Source organism: Heterodontus francisci, chromosome 10 (genome assembly GCF_036365525.1).
Source record: "Heterodontus francisci isolate sHetFra1 chromosome 10, sHetFra1.hap1, whole genome shotgun sequence".
Lineage (NCBI taxonomy): Eukaryota > Metazoa > Chordata > Chondrichthyes > Heterodontiformes > Heterodontidae > Heterodontus > Heterodontus francisci.
In genome coordinates, this window is record NC_090380.1 from 11506387 (window position 1) to 11521757 (window position 15371).

Genomic DNA, 15371 nt, shown 5'->3' on the forward strand with positions numbered 1-15371 from the left:
ATGGCCACACCGTCAAAACATTTATGAAAACAAAATGAGAGAGAAACCTTGGTCACCTGACAGAAACCAAGTCTCTGATAAGAAGGTTTCAATAAGTCACATAGCTGAGCCAGAAAGACAGAAAGTCCAGAAGCTGGGAGGCTGAGAGAGATCTATTCCAGCAAACAAGACCCTGAACAAATACCATTTTAAAACGACCTCGAGGCAGAGGCAGGAGGTGGCTGTGAAAACTCCCTACCCGAGAGATTGTGACAGGATTTTTCGCCATTGGACTGTGACTGAGATTTAACCAAAGAAGTCTACAGCAAAGCATCCATCCAGCTGAAACGTTCCATGTTTGACTTCAGTAAACCAGGAAGAGAAAAACCAGGCCTGCACCGTTTAAATTTTCCTCTCAGGAAAACAAACACGGTTTCACAAGGAACTCTTTTTAGAAATACCAGATTTAAATGCTTACTATCTTTTACTCTCTATCTTTTCTTGTGTGTGTGAGGTGAAGTTGCGAATGTTTGGGCTTTTGGTTAGTAAACATTTATCTTTCTTTAAACCTATGAAAAAACCTGTCACTTGTCTGTTTATTGACCACTAAAAACGCTCAAAGATTAAACACAATTCCACTCAAAGACTGTCGGCGGTCACTTGGCAGGTGAAATAGGAGAAGCATTCCTATCATCTCCCACCTGTCCATAACAAGAGTGATACCAGTAACCACAAGCCCAATTCTCCTGTCACCAACAGTCTCACACTCCTTACCTTCCCTCTGTCACTGACCATCATATCATCCTCTTTCCACAATACAAAAATAAAATCCAACACAAAATACACATTCCAATTTAAATTTGTAAATTAAATCATGCCAAAGTGTATGCAAAGATAAACTAATAACAGTGCTACCCAGTGGCTACAGTATAGCTGGTGGGAAACTACTGACATTCGCTGGCGGAGACTGCAGATTGTCTTATGGACTGCCTCTAGCATTTCTGGACCTGGAAGGCCTCACTTCAGATGGCACCATCTCGGCATGGCCGGCAGCAGTCTGGACTGGCTGATAAGGGTACAGGTAGCATAGTGGTCACGCTAGTGGACTGGTCTAATAATAATGAGACATAAGCTCACGTCCCACCATGGCAACTGGGGAATTTAAATTCAATTAAATAAATAAATCTGGAATAGAAAGCTAGTATCAGAAATGTTGACCATGTAACTACCAGGTTGCATGGTTCACTAATATCCTTTAGGGAGGGTAATCTGCTGTCCTTACCTGGTCGGGCCTACATGTGACTCCCGTCCCACAGCAATGTGGTTGACTCTTAAATGCAGTGGTGCACACGTGGGTACAATACTTTGTGCTTGCCAGAGGGTCTCTTGCGCCCATCCATTAGGCCACTCACTCTATTGGGGCTACACACCCCTCTCACTATCTGCAACAGCCTGACCTGCCTCAATTCCAATCAGCTCTGGTGCTTCTTCCTCCATGTAGGGCACACCGCCTCCAGTTCCGGGCATCTTCCAAGCACTATGAGCTCTCTTCTCCTGAAAGCCATCAAAGAGAGGCACGATTCCTATGTTGGTGTCGGCCTGACTGCCAGACACGCTGCTATAGACAAGCCTCCTGCATGCGGCCTATCAGCACTTGGTATGTCGGAGTCACCTCAGTCTGACTGGTGATCTGCACTGAGAGGCTGACATGCATCTGAAAGCCAATGCTGATGCCTGGAAATCTCCACTGACAGGGTGAGCAACCCCTTCGCCCATCTCTTATTCATCCTCAGTCACATTTAAGGTAGTAAGCTTAATGCTGTGCACTGCACTCACCTTGCCAGAACACATTGGGTTGTTGAGTCTTTTTCAGTACTGCAGCTGCTAACCTCCTCTGCAACCTCTAGCCAGGCCTGCTTAGTCTGCAGCACCCATCTCTTCCTGCCGTCCTGGGGGAAAAGGACTACCCTCTGCTCCCTTAGGAGGAGTACCTCCGGGGAGACATCACTGAGTTTTGACCATTTCTTCCTCTTGCACTGCTGCCAGGGTTCTCTCACCGCTCTCTTCAAGGCTGCTGTATTACTCTGTGCTGCTGTCCAGCTTTTAAAGATGCTGCCAGCAACTGACGTTCCGGAACTTTGCCCCCTCCCGCCCTGTTTCACTGGATGCCTCCTCCGCCTGCTGGTCCTTAATTGGACGGCCCTGATGATATCCTTCATGAAACCCCATCACCAACCAACACCAACCGCCCCCCACCCCCAACCATCCACATGGCCTTGTCACCCGCTTCTGCCCCTGGGCAGTTTTCAGGTGGACTGTCTCCTGTCCGGTACCTGATTTGAACAGGATACCTTATTGTCTGGTATTTTTATTTTGAAGCACCCGGCTTTTTGGGAAGCATTTAAAATCAAAATCACAGGTGCTGCCTGTGCTGTGAAAGGTCAACCCAGGACCACGGTAGCAGCCCTGCAAAGATCCTATCAGGCCTATTCCAGTGCGCATCATTGGAACACCCTCATGCTACATCACTTGCATCGTGATTAGCGTAGATGTAGAGCCACACTGATGCACACCACTCTCAAGTATGAGGAGAGATACAACAGTAGCCTGGTAAAAACTCCCCATGTCTGTCTCTGCCTTGCTCCTATTCTCAATCTGGATGTTGCTGCCCATAAAATGGATCAGATAATTAGGCAGTCAACATTTGTACACACCGTTCCTGATTAAAAGCATCACTTAATTTTTTTTTAAACGTGCTTTGGTTCCTGCAAGGTTCATTTTAAGCTGGAACTGGACGAGCTCTCCAAGTTTAGCTCGCTCTAAGATATTAATTGTATATCAATTGTGTTTAATTATATGTAGGTGGAGGGTGTTAATTGGGGTCTTACTTGAGCACATAAGGAGATGTTATACTACGTGTAAAGTGCTAGGAACTGGTTGTTATGTGTAAGTGCTCCAGTGGGGCCACATTCACTGCTGCACTGGAGAGTCATGTGATATATAACACAAAACCAGTTTCACCAGTCAGCTTGGTGAGCTGTATTAAAGATAAAGAGCTCCAGCCATTCCAAATCTAAAGTGTGGTTATTTCTAACATCTGGGAACCGGAAAACAACAAGACGTAACAGGAGACGCTTATGAGCCTGGTGGGAATGTTTTAAGTAAGGAGCGATATGCTTGTCATCTTTACTTTGTAAATAAATGTAAGACTGAGTGAAGATCGGCTCTAGTTTCATTATTCAACACAGTGGTTAGCACTGCAGCCTCATAGCTCCAGTGACCTGGGTTCGATGCTGGGTACTGTCTGTGTGCAGTTTGCAAGTTCTCCATGCGATTGTGTGGGTTTTCTCCGGGTGCTTCAGTTTCCTCCCACAGCCAAAGACTTGCAGGTTGATAGGTAAATTGGCCACTGTAAGTTGCCCCTAGTGTAGGTCGGAGAACGGTGGGGATGTGGTAGGTAATAATGTAGGATTAGTATAAATGGGTGGTTGATGGTCAGCACAGACTCAGTGGCCCGAAGGGCCTGTTTCAGTGCTGTATCTCTGTATGACTCTAACTGGCTTTCTAAAGTATAACATAAGACAGTGGGTTCTGTTAGCGGGAATGAATCTAGAAGAATCACGCGACACTCAGGTCTGCTCCAATGTCAAATAGTTTATTACGTCAGCGGGGAGCAGGTCACTGGGCTGCCCAGATGCCTCTCCACCGAACAAAGGAAAATCCACAACGGATATGCAGTTACTCAGCCCATTCCGGCTGGACATGATCCAATCATAACGGTTATTGATTACATACATTACACATATTACCAATTAGATTACTCATTAGGCATCAGGTGGCTACACAATCAACTCATGCAAGCCCCCTGATCATCTTGTGATGTTTCCCAGACCCCCTTTATCAACTATCCTTGAGTCTTCACAATGAATCCTTTTACCTTTATCAAGCTTACATTCCTGATTGCTTCGTGCTGTCTGTAGTTACACAAAGCAGCTGTCTTATACACTGATATGAGGGGCCTCCTTGGTCAGCCTAACTGTCTGTGTCTCACGGTACCATTCTCAGGGATATGACTTAGCCAATCTTGTTCCCACAGTGCCTTGGGTGAGTACTCCATTTTGTATATATATATATATGTTCACTAGGATTATATGAATCTACTTACTCAAATAACATTTAAACAGTATGATATTTACTGCAGGTGCCTCTGCGCTTGGGAATACCCTACAACAATCCCCCCTTTCGGTAGGAGACTAACCCTAGTCTCCTCAACCGACACCATTTATTGTTTGTTTTTACCCCTTTAAACTCGCCCGGTATTCCCTGCCTCGAACGTGCTGGCCAGTCACGTGATTTCAGGAATTCCGGTCGTATTATATCAAATTAATGTGATCCACCTGACTTAGCCCTTTAGATAGACAAATTGTCTCCCTTGCCTTTGCTCTGGTTTTCATCCTCCTTCGCTGCACATGGCGCCTGTATGATCGGCAAGCTAGTATGCCCCATGCTATGGCCAGTATTAACTGTATTCCAACTAGCACATGAGACATTATCCTAATCTAAGGGTGGATATTCAAATTCATCCCTCAATCCCAAATTTTCTCCCACCAACTCTGTTCCTGCAATTCTGTGTCTGTATCTTCCTCTAGCCTTTTGATTGTTGTCTGCAGTTGGTGGTAGATTTTTACGGATTGGCCCACCCTGAGCCTTAATTCGCTCAGTACCTCAGATAGGTGTGGGATGGGGGCTGCCTCTGGTTCCTCGTAATCCTGTAGGTGGTCATGGAGATAATCGGTGACGTTAATGGTCTTGGTACCTCTGCGCCGAACCTGGATAATTCGGGCTTGCCCTATCGTGACTGGTCGTAAAGGCGTAAGGCAAAAATTAGAAAATGGGATGGGGCATTGTAGATTATTATAATGGTAGGAACTTTCTGTAGTGGAAACGCAATATTTCCCTTTACCTCCGTAGCCTGTCCTTGCAAAATGCTTTGGAGCAGGCACGACTTCTACGACACAACCATCTATTCGATTAAACCCACATTCATCCAATTCTCCCTGTCCCACTGGGTGGGGACATACTGTCATATCTCCCCTCTGCTTACATCCCGTAAGTGAAATTCCATATAGCGTGTTATTTCTAAGTATGGCAGAGGCTTCAGTTAGATAGTATCGGAGGGAGGTGTTATCACATACAACCCCAATATTTTCACGTGGTTGTGGGGGAATGGCCCAGAGTCCTGTGTGACTATAGGGATCATCAGGACCATTCCCACTCCGGTGCATTTACCCAACTCACAGTCTGGGATCACTGGGTACCCTCTGGTGAGTCCCTTTAGTGTACAGTTGTCCAGTGTCCCCTTCCTCTCGGCCAGCTGAGCCAAATGTAGGCTGTCTATCCAATTGGGCACCTCCCCCCTTTGGATCTGATCGAGATTGTGTCGTATTTGTCCCACCATCCATAAGCCATAAGCGTGACAGAGTTGCCCCTGTCTTAATTTTCCGACATCTTCCCGTTCTCTATCTATGAGGTGGTTGACGGTTCTGGCATGTGCCTCTAATATCGTAATTCCGTCTAATTGTATCTCCATGCCCTCTTCTCCCAGATTGGCCTGATCCTCCTGATTTTTCTCTGCTCTCTTTAAGAGTCCCTTCATTACTCCTTTAAGATGTTCTATCTTTTCATTCAGACCTTGTATATCTAATGAGTTTACTATGGAGGCACCGGTATTGAATCCGGTGGCAACGTCATTAACTATCCCTCTCTTTGTCCTATAAAGTTGATTCTGACCTCGAAGTCTGACAGCACCCATGGCATCAGCAGCCTGCTGCATTACAACCTTACTTAACACACTATACATATTTCTTGCCTGTTCCGTACAATATCCTGGCATTGGTGAGGCTATTATTCCTTCATCCGGGTTGAGTCCTGTATCTCTAATGATTTGTATGGATTGATCTTTAGGTAACAATACCGCCTCCCATGTAGCCCGTCGAGCGTCAGACACTGTTTTTAATCTCCCGGTGTTTAACAATTCTACTATAGTATGTTTTGTGTGTATGATCAGTTGTCCTGACATGGTGACAGGCTCGCTTTCCTTTGCGGCCCATGCTGCGCAATCGAGGGCAGCTATGCATCGATGGAGCCCCCTTACTACCAGGGATCCCTGTGTGGAGTAGTACGCCACTGGTCTCATCTCCCCTCCCCTCTCCTGGGCAACTACAGCACTATAGAATCCCCCACCAAGGTCGTAATAGACATGAAATGGCTTTGTCATGTCTGGCAGCCTGAGGGCTGGAGCTGCCAGCAGTTCTGCCTTTAATTTACTGTATGCTTCCTCCTGCTCTTCTCCCCATTCCACTCGCTCCGTTCCTGGTTTTCCCCCTTTTACCATGCGTTGGATAGGTTCTGCCAGGGTAGCGAATTGGGAAATAAAATTTCTACAGTAATTGAATAAGCCCATCACTCATCGCACCCCCCGCACTGTTATAGGTCGGGGCATATTAGCGATTGCTGTCTTGCGGTCGGCAGGGAGGGTTTTTGCCCCCTGACATATGTCATGTCCTAAGTATCGTACCTGAGTCTGGCCGATCTGTGCCTTCTGTGGGTTGATTTTAAATCCTGACTCCTCCAACGTCCTTAATACCGCTATCAGGGCCCCTAAGTGTTCGCGTGTAGTCGTCGAGGCTATCAGGATGTCATCTACGTACTGTATGATCGTACTATTATATTGGTTTAGGTCACACCTTTCCAAAGTCTTACACATGATCCGGTGAAAAATATTTGGGCTATTGTGAAATCCCTGTGGAAGTCTGGTCCAGGTATATTGTTTGCCCTTTGAAGTAAAGGCAAATTTTTCCTGGGACTCAGGGTCCAATGGGATTGACCAGAATCCATTTGCGATATCCAGGACCGTAAAAATCCGATGTTCCGGATTTAAACCATGAAGATAGTAGCTGGGCTGGCTACGATAGGATGCTCTTTAGGCGTTACCTTATTCAGGGCCGTATAATCTATCGTTAACCGGTAACTCCCATCGGGTTTCTTAACCAGCCACATGGGGAAGTTTGTGATCGATACTGTTGGCCGGAGAATACCATGCTCTACCAGAGCCATTATTATACCCTCGGTTGCCTGCATAGCTTCCGGTCTAACTGGGTATTGTTTATGAGGTAGATGTGTTGGTCCAGCAATCTGCTCAGGTGTAGTTTTAATAAGTCCGCAATCTTGCTTACTCTTAGCCCAGACTCTTGGTATGGCCTGGCATATCGATCCCAATACCCACTCTTTAACCCAATCTCTGGCCAAGGTATTAATGCTGCCTATCATTGCTATATTTCTTACTGGGACCCATTTCCCGGTGATCTTGTCTTTATACCCCTGTCTAGTGGTCCAAGATATTCGTCCTTTTCGTGCGTCTATTATCGTGCCCAGCTCTCTGAGTAAATCCATACCCAGTATTGCACCTTCTGGATTCGGACACACCCAGAACTGGACTGGTAACATTACACCTTCAACCTCTAATATCTGCGTTTCGCTTTTGTAGGCTGTGGTTTTACTGCCCCCGACTCCCTGTATCATAATAGAATGTCGTGTAGTGGGTAAGTCAAGGTTGGTCAAGGATACTGAGGCCCCCGTATCTATTAACATTTCGCATCGCCGGCCCCCTAACGACGCCTCAATCCACATACGGGGATCAGTCCCTTGCCCGGGGACCGCTGCTACTCATTGGGGCGAGGCTGGTTGCTGGGTCAATTGCTGTATGATGTTCAACAACTGTTTATTGCTCAATTTATTGGCATCTGTGATTGTCTCGTTATTTCCGTTCCCCGTCCCTTGTCCCTGCCAGGGCCCCTTTCCTTCCTGTCCGCCCCACTTTGCCCAACAGTTCTTTATCTCATGCCCTATTCTGTTACAATTTGTGCAACTTTTATGGCCATTACGCTTCGGGGCCTTGCACTCGGCGCGGCGATGTCCTAGTTTTTTACAGTTAAAGCAGGTCTCTGTTTTTACAGAGGCTGTTTTGTATGTTTCGGCAGTTATTTTGGATTTCTGCTGATTATCTACGGCAGTAGCCCAATTTTCCAAATCGTCATAATTATTATAATTTACCAAACCCGTTTTTAGTATCGTCTGATGACCGGGGCTTAACCCATCTTTATATAACTGGAGGAAGGCTGGGTTTTGTCGATCGGCGTTCGCCATGCCACTGTGTGCTAGGAAAGCTTCAAATTTCCTAGTCCCATATTCCTGCGCTCCTTCCCCTTTGTTCTGTGTTACTCCCACTATCGAATTCCAGTTTACGGGGATCTGGCCTAAGGTGGCTGTTACAATTGGCAATTTATAATGGCCAATTTACCTGTCAACCTGCAAGTCTTTTGGCTGTGGGAGGAAATCGGAGCAGCCGGAGGAAACCCACGCAGACACAGGGAGAACTTGCAAACTCCGCACAGGCAGTACCCAGAATTGAACCCGGGTCGCTGGAGCTGTGAGGCTGCGGTGCTAACCTTTATCAAGCTTGCATTCCTGATTGCTTCGTGCTGTCTGTAGTTACACAAAGCAGCTGTCTTATACACTGATATGAGGGGCCTCCTTGGTCAGCCTAACTGTCTGTGTCTCACAGTACCATTCTCAGGGATATGACTTAGCCAATCTTGTTCCCACAGTGCCTTGGGTGAGGACTCCATTTTGTAACAATATGTGGCTATACTTTCAACTTGTACATGAGTGTATATATATATATATATGTTCACTAGGATTATATGAATCTACTTACTCAAATAACATTTAAACAGTATGATATTTACTGCAGGTGCCTCTGCGCTTGGAAATACCTTACAACAGTTCATTATGAAGGTATTCTTGCTCATTTGAGCAAAAGGTTGAATCAATAGTTATAATTTATTTTAATAAAAAGTGTGCAAATGTATGTGTGTGTGAGGGTCAGTAGGAGTGTCTGACCTTCCTGTATTCCTGAGGTCCATCAGTGACCACCCGAGGGTAGTAGGAGTTACTGCCTCCATGTAAAAGTCAGAGGGTAATAATTACTATTACCCAGGGACAACCGTACAAGCTTTGCTGACTATTATTACCCTCTGACTTTTACATGGAGGCAGTAACTCTGTTTCTCTCTGCACAAATGTTGCCAGACCTGCTGAGTATTTCCAGCATTTTCTGTTCTTATTCCATTCTCGACCTCCCTGTTGCTGCTCTCAATGAAGAGTTAATCTGATTTTACATTGTGAAATTATACTTCATGATAGCCAGCAACTCTGATCTATGTTGCATTCAGCCCAGTTTCTTGACCCGTTACCAGATCATTGAGCAGATTGTGCTCAGTGGGAGCTCAGCTAAGCTCTGCAGGTGGAGTGTCACCACGTTACTGCAAACAAATAATGAAAGCCATCCCTTCGCACCTGACGCAGCTGGGAGAACTGGTTTGCCTGGCTGCCTCGCCGGCCTCTTTCTGCTGAGTCATGGTCAGTATTCATAGTCTCTCTCAGCCCTTCCTGTCACTTGTCTGAACACTCTGTGAGAAGGTACTGACCCTGGAGCAACAGTACAAGCTTTGCTGATTATTATTACCCTCTGTCCGAAACAGGTAAAGGGATGAAACATAGAAACTTAATGGAATTAATGCATGAACTGGAAATGAGTGCTGCATCACAGAGGCCTATAACTAGAGAGTAAATAAGACAGGAGATGTTGGGCCACACACATTGATGTTTACTATGATTTGTAATTTTTGAATTGAGGAATGTCAGATATCATATGTTTAAAAAGTGATTTAATTTTCACAAAATTACTTTTGTTAATTGTTAAATTTCCGAAGGGGAACTTTTTGTTTTAAAATGCTTGAATAGTTAGTAAATGTGAAGAAATGCAGTAAACCCCTTTTAGCAAGAGCAATCATTCTTTGCAGTAACAATTGGTGTTTGACTTTGGAGCCTCGAGCTCACAGTGGGATCTGCTCTCCTGGGCAGCTTCCGTAAACATCAGATCATCCAAAACTCTGCTCACTGTATCCTAACTCGCACCAAGTCCCATTCAGCCATGACCCTCATTTTAATTCCTTTACCATTGGTGGCTGTGCCTTCAGTTGCCAAGCACCCAAGCTTTGGAATTCCATCTCTAAACCTCTCTGCCCCTCTACCTTCTTTACCTCCTTTAAGATACTCCTTAAAACCAATGTCTTTGGCCAAGCTTTTAGTCAGCTGTACTAATATCTCAGTATGAGGTTCAGTGTCAAATGTTGTTTGATAAGGCTTTTGTGAAGCACCTGGGGATGGTTTACTACATTAAATGTGTAGTCGCAGTAATATAAAGGATTTCATTAGTTTAGTTTAGTTTAGTGATACAGCACTGAAACAGGCCCTTCAGCCCACCGAGTCTGTGCCGACCATCAACCACCCATTTATACTAATCCTACACTAATCCCGACCACATATTCCTACCACATCCCCACCTGTCCCTATATTTCCCTACCACCTACCTATACTAGGGGCAATTTATAATGGCCAATTTACTACCAACCTGCAAGTCTTTTGGCTTGTGGGAGGAAACTGGAGCACCTGGAGGAAACCCAAACACAGTGAAAGTGATTGGACAGTGAAAGCACTATTGGTAAGAGTTAAGGAACAGTTATGGTTGCAAGACTGTAGTTGGAGTTGTTTATAGTCCTCCTGATGATAGCGATGTAGTGAGGGATGTATAAAAATAGAGCTCAGGGAAGCACAAGGCAGAAACAATGTGGTTATAATGGGGCATTTTCCACATAGACAGGAAGAAGCAGAACTGCTCAGGTTGTGAAGGCAGTGAATTTTTAGAATGAATTCAGGCCTGTTTTCTAGTGCAATACATTTCAAAACTGAAAATGCTACTGGCCGGACTGGATTTAGCAATAAGTAATGATCCTGATTTAGTTAACAAACTGATGGGAAGGGGGATAGAACCCTCACAACATTTAAGAAGTATTTAGATGAGCACTTGAAACGCCATAGCATGCAAGACTATGGGCCGAGTGCTGGAAAATGGGATTAGACTAGTTAGGTGCTTGATGGCTAGCACAGACACAATGGGCCGAAGGGCCTGCTTCTGCGCTGTATAACTCTATGACTCTATGATATCTTGAAAATGGTGTCTGTTGAATTTCATCTGAGGTTGGAAAGGGAAAGGAGAGACACAGTCCCACGATTGACCGAGCACTTATGCAAGATGAGATTGAACAGATTGGTAATAGGGTTATTAATTTGCGCTGTGCTCTGAGCAACAGGTGAAGCTAGCTGTTTTACGCTGCTGCTATGCAGTAGCAACATGTGTGGTGTTGTCACTAACAGGATGCTGCTGTCAAGCCAAAAAGATGTCCTGCCTATCACGCAAATAAGTAATGTGATATACGAATTTCAATGCCAGTGTGATAGTAGGTACATAGGCCATACTGGCAGATCGTATCAAACAACATGTCCCTTCCGCAGTTCGCAATGGGCAAGGTACAGGCCATACCCAACCAGCCAGTGCTTGCAAAACTCAAAACTCAGCTTCCAACATTCGATGCGATTCCACGATCAGACAACATTTGCTAAATAATCCGCAGTGTGCTAAGAATTACACTGACAACCAATTTAAGATTGTCAGTAGGGCTCACAGTGTGGTGCATTTGCGTGTACTGGAAGCTACATATATTAATACACAGGGCCCTGTGCTTTGCAGACAGAAAGAACATGTACACACGTTGCAAATGTTTCAGCAAAACAAAATAGGTGACAGCCATTCGCTGATTCATTCCTCAGGGCAATGCCTTGACCAATCAGAGTCAAGTTGCCTGGTTTAAATTTCAAACAAAGCTTAGAAGTTAACTGTCAGTCACCGTAAACTGGTGTATTCTCCATGGCAACACCTCTACCAATCAGAGTTCATTTGCCTACCAATCAGAGTTCATTTGCCAACCAATCAGCACCCTCTTCTCATGCAGTATAAGTTGTTGTTTTCCCTTACATTGGTTATTCTTGCGATTGTCCTGATGAGTGCAAGATGAAAAGCTTCGACAACATGTCTCTATTTTCAGCAATTCTCAGGAAGAGAGAATCTTAAGCCAAGGTTTTAAACCTAAGTAAGGTCAACAGTGAAAGTATGAGAAATGAACTGAGGTTGTAAAGTGGGCTGAACTATTGCTGGGTAAACCTACAGACAGGCACATTTGCTATGATACAAAGCCAGTACATTGCCCTAAAAGGCAAACGGTTCAACTTGTTAGGGCATCGTGGTCAACAAATGAAGTAAGAGATAGTTTTGAGATAGAAGAAACGGCTTGCATTTGCTGACAACGCTACCGCTAGGGGACGCTGTTGTGGCACATGCGAAATGCGTTTTTCTAAGCATGCGCCATAAATTTGCAACGGCAAAAGACTAACCAAACTTACCCGCACCCAGCAACACCAAGGTCTTCAGCCGCTCGCTCCCCGCGGCTCTCTACGGGCTCTCGCTTCGGCCCTCTCCATCCAGCCGTTCTCTCCAGTTGCAGATCCCCCATCCAGCCGCTTTCTCCCTTACTTCTGAACTGTACTTCCGGCATTGCAGCTCTCTGGTCCCTGCCTTTTGCATCCCCCTCTTCAGGAGCTTCTGAATTTAACTCCCTCCCACTACACCCCCACACCTCCTCTCTACCTCCCCCCTCTTCACCCACCCCTTCACAACCCCCTCCCTCTTCCCCCTCACAAACCCCCTCCCCCCCACCCCTTCACAACCCCCCCCTCTCCCCCACACCCCTTCACAACCCCCCCTTTCCCTCCACACCCCTTCACAACCCCCTCCCTCTTCCCCCCACCCCCCCACCCAAGAACCACACTGCAGTTGAATATCTGAAGTGCAGTTGCAAAGTCGGGAAAATAACATCAAAAACCTCAACAATTCCAGGTTTAATTATTGAGAAATTATATTAAGTGCATTAAACATTTGAGGCACTGCTGTGCATGGCTACATGAGTGTTGTGTTGCCAGCATTCCCGTGAGACAGACAGGCCGAGTCTCTGCTATGTAGAACTAAAGAGATTGTTCCTGGAGAGCCTTGTGGTGAATAAACGCGTGGCTCTCTATTCCACTACTGTATTGTCTATGTGAAGAAGGCAAAGTCACAAGAGTCTGAGCTCAGTCTATTCTTGGTGAATGTTCCCCAAGCGCATCCCAATGTACGCTCCCAATTCATCCATAAATGCAAGGTTCCTTTCCATATCGTGACCAGCTCCGCAGCATGATCCAGTTGCCTTCGTTGCTTGAATGCCGTCCTTAAGTGTAAAGGATTGTTTTCTCAAGGGCATATTTTAAGTGAAAAGAAATAAGGAAAGAAAATCAGTGTCAGAGCTTCCCTCCTCCAATGAAATTACTGTTGAGCATGCTTTATGTTCTGCAGTAAAGGCATGTACTGATAACACCGCCAATGAATCACTTAGTACCCACCTCAGCTGTAGGAGTCAGGATGATGTTACTGCCCCTATCTCGTGTTGGTTCAATGCTGCTCTCAGGGTAAACATGAATGATGTGAGGGTCTTGAAAAAAGAAGCACATTTCTTTTGGACTATGAACATAAAGCAGGCCATTTAGCCCAGCTGTTCCCTGCTAGTGGTTATGCTACTCGTGCGCCTTCCCATCCGCTCCCATTTAATCCTGCCTACTACTATCAGCATCACCTTCCATTTCTTTCGCTCTTGGCTACCTTTGCCTTCAAGCAATACTGAAGATGGAGAACGGTGTGGCTGCACTCCCACCTCACCAGTTGTGTACTCAGCAAGAGCATTCACATTTGTGCTACCACTGGACACGGCATGCTTGTTTCTCTTAGTGCTCAGTCTTTTCTTGCTGAATGTTCCCCAAGCGCCTGACCACTTTGGATGCCCTCTCTGCTTGACAGGCAGCAGCCAGCAATTGCAGAGTCTCACAAGGCTCTGCATGGTTGTTTCAAGGGCGGATGGGGAAACATGTGGCTGTGTGTCCATGTGCACGGCTCAAATGGGTGCAGGAACAGAGCAACTTGCAACAGGGACTGGAGCACATGTACTGCCTGCACATAGCCCCAGACAATGGAAAGGATTTTAGTGCTGTGCAGTGGACTGGAGCACATGCAGTGCCCCAGACAATGGAAATGTTTTCAGAGCAACTTACCTTGGAGCAATCTCCTCTTTCTAATAAAAATGAAGCAGACTGAAATCTCCAAAACGACTAAATAATTGCAATAAAATGCCCGACGAAACCTCTCCTCTTTCCACTTTCAGAAACTCGCGCCCAAGCTTTGACGCATGCGTGAATATCAGAAGGTTGAAGCATGCATGAATACCCGTTGGCGTTGCAGAAAGCGCATGCGCAGAGGCTGACCAGGCGCGTTGCCCGAAGAAGCTCACGTCACGCGATTACGTCATCGGCGCATGCGCTAACCAGTCCTGGCAAGGCGGAACGCAGCGCATGCTCAGAGAGCAGGAGACCGTCTGCGCATGTGCGCACCGCGGCGCAGCCTGATGACATCGGTGGCCAGCTGCGTTGTCAGGAATCACTTTGTAAATGCAAGGGAAAGTCAAATCCAGTGGTCTGGGAGAGTGAGAAAAAGCAACAAAGACTGAAAGTAAAGGCGTAAACAGGCAGTCCGGAAATAAAACTTGCAATGCACAGCAAAGTTAACAGCAGAAGTTTTTTATAAATATTTTGAGAAGGAGTATGGTAAAGGAGAATGTGCGTCCCTTAAAGACAGATGCAACAGAGAATATAATTAACAATCAAGAAATAGCAGCTTTCTAAATGAGTACTCTGTGTTTATAGTGGAGTCTAAGGGTAAAATACCCTTTGCGTTTTATAGGCACCTAAAAATAAATTAAGGGAAAAAATTGAATAAAAGTTAATTAAATGGTAGTGAAGAAAATAATGAAACTTAAGATTTACAGATCTCCAGGACCTGATGGTTTTCCTCCTCCCAACCCAGCAGAGTATGTAAAGAAGTAGGTGAGGAAATAGGAGATAGCAGGTCATAACCTTCCAAAGACCTCTTCATTCAGGAATTGCGTCTTTGGATTGGGAACTTGCCAATGTCACTCCATTATTTAAGAAGGTAGAAAGAGGGAAATCAGGTAACTGCAGATCTGTCAGTCTAATGTCAGTTGTGGGGAAGTTACTCGTGGCAGAGGGATGAATCTTAACCCCAAAAATGAGTGTGTTGGGGTTGGGCGAGATGTCCAAACTTTAAAAATCTCAACTCTACCTCCAACCCACCCACTTATAAGTTTAATGGAGGCAGGACAGGAGGCAAGTAGTCAATCCGTTCCCAGGAGGCAGGCTGTCCATTTAAATACTATAATGAGGCTTGAAGTCTCAGATTTAGTCTGTCTTCCAGGTTTAAGCCTGGCTGACTGGGTT

The 15371-nt window shown here is 45.6% G+C and overlaps 1 protein-coding gene across 2 annotated transcripts in view; it reads left to right on the top strand.

The window, feature by feature from the left end:
* The first annotated feature begins 9283 nt into the window (after nt 1-9283).
* The window catches only part of pir (pirin), a 192073-nt gene continuing 185985 nt past the window's right edge, over nt 9284-15371 (top strand). Inside the window, exon 1 of one of the 2 annotated variants that reach the window (XM_068039839.1) lies at nt 9284-9458. The gene's annotated coding sequence lies outside the window, so the exon portion shown is untranslated. The other variant, XM_068039838.1, reaches the window with a different exon arrangement.